The sequence below is a fragment of the Acomys russatus genome, chromosome 8 (genome assembly GCF_903995435.1).
Source record: "Acomys russatus chromosome 8, mAcoRus1.1, whole genome shotgun sequence".
NCBI lineage: Eukaryota > Metazoa > Chordata > Mammalia > Rodentia > Muridae > Acomys > Acomys russatus.
The window spans coordinates 74,056,329-74,061,872 of NC_067144.1; the positions used below are offsets into that span (position 1 = coordinate 74,056,329).

At 49.7% G+C, this 5,544-nt stretch overlaps 1 non-coding gene and 1 pseudogene across 1 annotated transcript; both read left to right on the forward strand.

Moving 5' to 3' along the window:
- Positions 1–2,829: 2,829 nt before the first annotated feature.
- On the forward strand, positions 2,830–3,824 carry LOC127193038 (40S ribosomal protein S8-like; annotated as a pseudogene).
- LOC127193541 (small nucleolar RNA SNORD55/SNORD39) lies at positions 2,943–3,021 on the forward strand. Its single transcript, XR_007831175.1, has one exon. It is a non-coding gene; the product is annotated as a small nucleolar RNA SNORD55/SNORD39 (small nucleolar RNA).
- Positions 3,825–5,544: the final 1,720 nt, after the last annotated feature.

Below are 5,544 nucleotides of genomic sequence, written 5' to 3' on the forward strand. Positions count from 1 at the left end.
TTCTGAGTATATTCCAAGGAGTGGAATAGCTGGGTCCTGAGGAAGCCCTATTCCCAGTTTTCTGAGATAACGCCAGATAGATTTCCAAAGTGGTTATACTAGTTTGCATTCCCACCAGCAACAAAGGAGTGTTCCTCTTTCTCCACATCCTCGCCAGCATGTGGTGTCACTTGAAAGTGGGATAGATGTAAGGACATCCTATTGGGACTCTAGAGAAGCATGGGAGAATGGGGAAATAGAAGGATCCAGAGGGTCCTAGAAATCTACAAGAAGAACATTATGATGGGCAAATCTGGGCCCAGGGGTTCTGCTCAAACTATGGTACCAGCCAAGGACAATACGTGCAATAAACTTCGAACCCCTACCCAGATCTACCCAATGAACAGGACATTCTTTACAGTTGAGTAGAGAGTGGGGACTGACTTTCACACCAACTCCGGTGTCCCATATTTGACCATGTCCCCTGGATGGGGAGGCCTCGTGGCATTCAGAGGAAGGATAGCAGACTACCAAGAAGAGACTTGATACCCTATGAGCATATACAGGGGGAGGAGGTTCCCCTCAGTCACAGTCATAGGGGAGGGGAGTAAGGGGAAAATGGGAGGGAGGGAGGAATGGGAGGATACAAGGGAGGGAATAACAATTGAGATGTAATATGAATAAATTACTAAATTTTTTTAAATGGTGAAAAAGAAAAGTGGCACAAAATAAACTCAAACCAGACAGAGCTGAAACAGCAGAAAAGGATCTGCAGTGATCAAAGGCTTGATGTGCAATTTTTTAAAATTAGCTTTTCAAAACCATAAGCCAAACTGGTGGCAAATCTTTAAAAAAAAAAAAAAAAAAAAAAAAAAGCAGAGACCAAGCAAGGAATCATCAGCTGGCACAAGATGCCCTATGCTTCTCTGGACTCCCTAGCACACAGATATTGCATAAATGTACATATAAACGCACTGTACGTGTATAGATAGGTATAGATACCAAAAATACGGGTAAATAGTATGCAAGAGATATCGGAGAGAAATGATGAATAGACTCGGGCAGAATGGGGGTGGGGAAATGGTTCTTCAGAATTTAAAAAAATAAAAGGACTCAAGGAAGAGAAATATAATGAAATCCACATCTCAGCATATCAAACTGAAACATCAAAGACAGAGCGAAGTATTGAAGGTGGCCGGGACAGAGCAGAGATTATCTACAAAGGGAAAGATCTGATGGGTACGAGATTCCTCCTCTGCAGCAGTAGATGCCAGAAGGCAATAAAACCATCCCTTCAAAGTGCAGAGAGAAAAACAACCGCTAACCTAAAAACACACATATTGGGCAGAATTATGCAAGAATGGAGTAAATTGAAGAAACATTGCAGTGGAGGCTGACAGAGTTTACGCTCATCCACGCTTAATTGAGGGACTATCCAAGTTTATCTTCAACAAGAAGGATATTAAATCCAGAAGGGGAAATCGCCAACATTCAAGACACAGAGATATTAAAGAAAATTAGTCAGTAAGTTTATAAATCAAGATAAGAATTGATACAATTAAAAATGTAACATGTAGGGGCTGGGTGAGGGCTCAACCCACAAGCATAGGAGTTTGAGCATGATCCTTAGCACCCACATTACACACACACACACACACACACATACACACATACACACACGAAACCAGGGTGTCACACAGAGATAGTCCCAACCAAGCTTCCTTTGCAGGAGCAGCCAGAAAATGGCATTCAATCCTCCACCAACCCACACACTGAGTGCGCTAGTTTCTTTTTGTTGCTGTGATAAAGTCCCCTGACTACTTGGCCAGAAGAGGGGCTGCTTTGCCTGCAGCTCCAGATCGCAGCCTGGATCACGGAACAGAAGTCAAGGCAGGAACTCAGCAGGCCACCTCGTACCCGGAATTAAGAGCAGAGACCTGTCAGACGCGTGCTCCCTTGCTTGCCCTCTGCTCTCAGCCAGCTTTCTCCTCTCACACAGTCCAGGACCTCCTGCCCAGGGAATGGCACTGCCCACATCCAGATTGGGGGGGCCTTCCTACATCAATTAACAATCAAGACAACCACCTACACAGACATGCCCACAGGCCAACCTGATCTAGGTAATTAATCGTATGTCTCTCTCTCTCTCTCTCTCTCTCTCTCTCTCTCTCTCTCTCTCTCTCTCTCTCTCTCTCTCTCTCTCTCTCCAGGGATTCTAGGTAGTGTCCATTTGTTGTTAAAACTCACCAGCACACTGGGCCACTGGGCTGTGAGGTGGGGTGGGACTGAAAGGGAGGCAGAGACAGGGTTCCCCTGGGTAGCACTGGCTGACCTGTAACTCCCTTTATAGACCATGCTGGCCTTGAACTCCTTGAGATCCACCTGCCTCTGCCTCCTGAGAGCTGAAATTAAAGGTGTGTGCCCCCATCACCTGGTGTGAACTTGGCTTCTGTAGGTGAGGTGCCTTTGTATGGAGTTGGGAATGGAATGTGGGGTAACTGAATAGGGGGCAGGTGGAAATTTGGCGACAAAGCCCCATTTCTTTCTACGATGGAAGCCACTGAAACCCATGTGAGAATTTGTATGAGACCAACTTTCAAATGACTGAAGGAACCAGGAGAGCTCTCAGTCTACCTGTGTACAGCAGGCATACTCACCTGAGCACAGATGAGGGAGGAGACAAAATGCACATAGGCTTGGAAGGCTACAAGGATCGCACTTGACCTACCTGGTACTTAAAGAACCTAACCTGAATGCACAGACTATGGAGATGCTCGGTGGGTAAAAATGCCTGCTCAACAAACATGAAGACCCAGGTTCAAATTCCCAGCACCCAAATAAAGGCCAAGCATGACAGCCCTGGACAGGTGAAGACACGGCCTCTGGGGATTGCCGCCCATGCAGCCTATCTGAGTATGTCGGTTCCAGGCGCGGTGAGAGACCCTGTATCAAGAATAAAATGACGCGAATGATGACACCTGGGTGTGCTGCGGACTTTCGACTGCGTCGTGGGGAAGCCAACCTTGGAGAGCTGAGCGTGCGGCCTGGCACAGGGTGGCACGGCGCGGGGCTCGGGAGCGGATTGAGTCACCGGCCCCGGCGGCCTGGTTGCTCAGCCGTGCGTCCTCACTCCCGCACACAGGCATCTCTCGGGACAACTGGCACAAGCGCCGCAAGACCGGGGGTAAGAGAAAGCCCTACCACAAGAAGTGGAAGTATGAGCTAGGACGGCCGCTGCCAACACCAAGATTGGCCCTCATCGCATACACACAGTCCGAGTTCGAGGAGGCACTAAGAAGTACCGTGCCCTGCGACTGGATGTGGGCAACTTCTCCTGGGGCTCTGAGTGCTGTACTCGGAAAACAAGGATCATTGATGTTGTCTATAATGCATCCAATAACGAACTTGTGCACACCAGGACCCTGGTGAAGACCTGCATCGTGCTCATTGACGGCACCCCACGCCGACAGTGGTACGAGTCCCACTACGCACTGCCCCTGGGCACCCCGCACCGACAGTGGTACGAGTCCCACTGCGCACTATCCCGGGGCCACAAGAAGGGGGCCAAGCTGACTCCTGAGGAGGAAGAGATTTTAAACAAAAGACGATCAAAGAAAATTCAGAAGAAATACGATGAGAGGAAAAAGAACGCCAAAATCAGCAGCCTTCTGGAGGAGCAGTTCCAGCAGGGCAAGCTTCTTGACTGTATTGCCTCAAGACCAGGCCAGTGCGGCAGAGCGGACGGTTATGTGCTAGAGGGCGAGGAGCTGGAGTTCTACCTGAGCAAGATCAAAGCCCGGAAAGGCAAATAAACCATTCCTAGCTCATGTAAAAAAAAAAAAAAAAAAAAAAAAAGAATAAAGTGAAAAGCAATTGAAGACAACAACCAGGCAGAGATGAGGAGGAACGGACAGTTGGCTGTGACCAGGAAGGCAGAGAACTACAGTCTCAGCAAAGGCTCAGATTCCTCAAAGTTGTGATGAACACAGTACAGATCAAAGCAGAGGAGAAGGAACTGCAGTGGTCCCGGGGCTAGCAGGCTACGAACTCTTGATCCAGTCTCTGTAAGACAGGAAGCCTTGGGAACAGTGCTGCGCCTTCCTGTGGCCACGTGATTAAATGCAGGTCTTGGCAGGCTCTGGAGCAAGGCAACCTTGACCACACGGTGTCTCTACCTTCCAGGGTGAGTTCTGAGCACAGTACGGCTTCACCTTGTTGGTGAATGGGCCTTGGGAGAGACCAAACGGAGGAAGGTGTTTCACTGGACAGAGGAGAGGAGCTGAAAATTAAGGTGGTTGAATGAGAGCCTGGCCACCATCCCCTCCCCCACCTCCTTCAAAAACCAGCCCAAAGAGAAGAAAATTCCATTGCCCTGCACCACCGGGATCTACTAAAGGTGGGGTCCCTTCCAACAGTCAAACCTAGCCTGTTGGCTACACCCTGTACACATAGTTTCCTCCTGGACTGCACATCCCAGTATGATCAGAATAAAACTCACACAGCCTCATCCCTGTCCACATTGCAGCCTCACCCCTGTCTACATTGCAGCCTCACCCCTATCTACATCGCAGCCTCACCTCTGTCCACGTTGCAGCCTCACCCCTATCTACATCACAGCCTCACCTCTGTCCACATTGCAGCCTCACCCCTATCTACATCGCAGCCTCACCCCTGTCCACGTTGCAGCCTCACCCCTGTCTACATTGTAGCCTCACCCCTGTCCACGTTGCAGCCTCACCCCTGTCTATGTTGCAGCCTCACCCCTGTCTACGTTGCAGCCTCACCCCTGTCTACATCGCAGCCTCACTCCTGTCCACGTTGCAGCCTCACCCCTGTCCATGTTGCAGCCTCACCCCTGTCTACATTGCAGCCTCACCCCTGTCTACATCGCAGCCTCACCCCATCTACATCACAGCCTCACCTCTGTCCACATTGCAGCCTCACCCCTATCTACATCGCAGCCTCACCCCTGTCCACGTTGCAGCCTCACCCCTGTCTACAAATAGCCTCACCCCTGTCCACGTTGCAGCCTCACCCCTGTCCACGTTGCAGCCTCACCCCTGTCTACATTGTAGCCTTACCCCGTCTACATCGCAGCCTCACCCCTGTCCACGTTGCAGCCTCACCCCTGTCTACATTGCAGCCTCACCCCCGTCTACATTGCAGCCTCACCTCTGTCTATGTTGCAGCCTCACCCCTGTCTACATTGCAGCACCCCTGTCCTCTGCCCTATACTCTGAAACCGGGGTCAGTTCTCAGCACCCACATGGTGGCTCACATTGTTCAGTAACTCCAGTTCCAGGGGATCCAACACCCTTTCTGGCTTCCTTGGACATGAGGTATGCATGTGATGCTCAGACATACATGCAGGTAAGACATTTGTACATATAAGATAACATGAAAAAATGTCAATATAATTACTATGTCTAGTTTCCAGTCTGATGGTATTCCTTGTTTGTTTGTCTGTCTGTCTGTCTGTCTCAGGGACCGAACATCACACTTTGGACAGGTTTCTTTCTGATCAAGAGCATTTGTGCATAGTAAGTCCCTCTTCCTCTCTCAAAA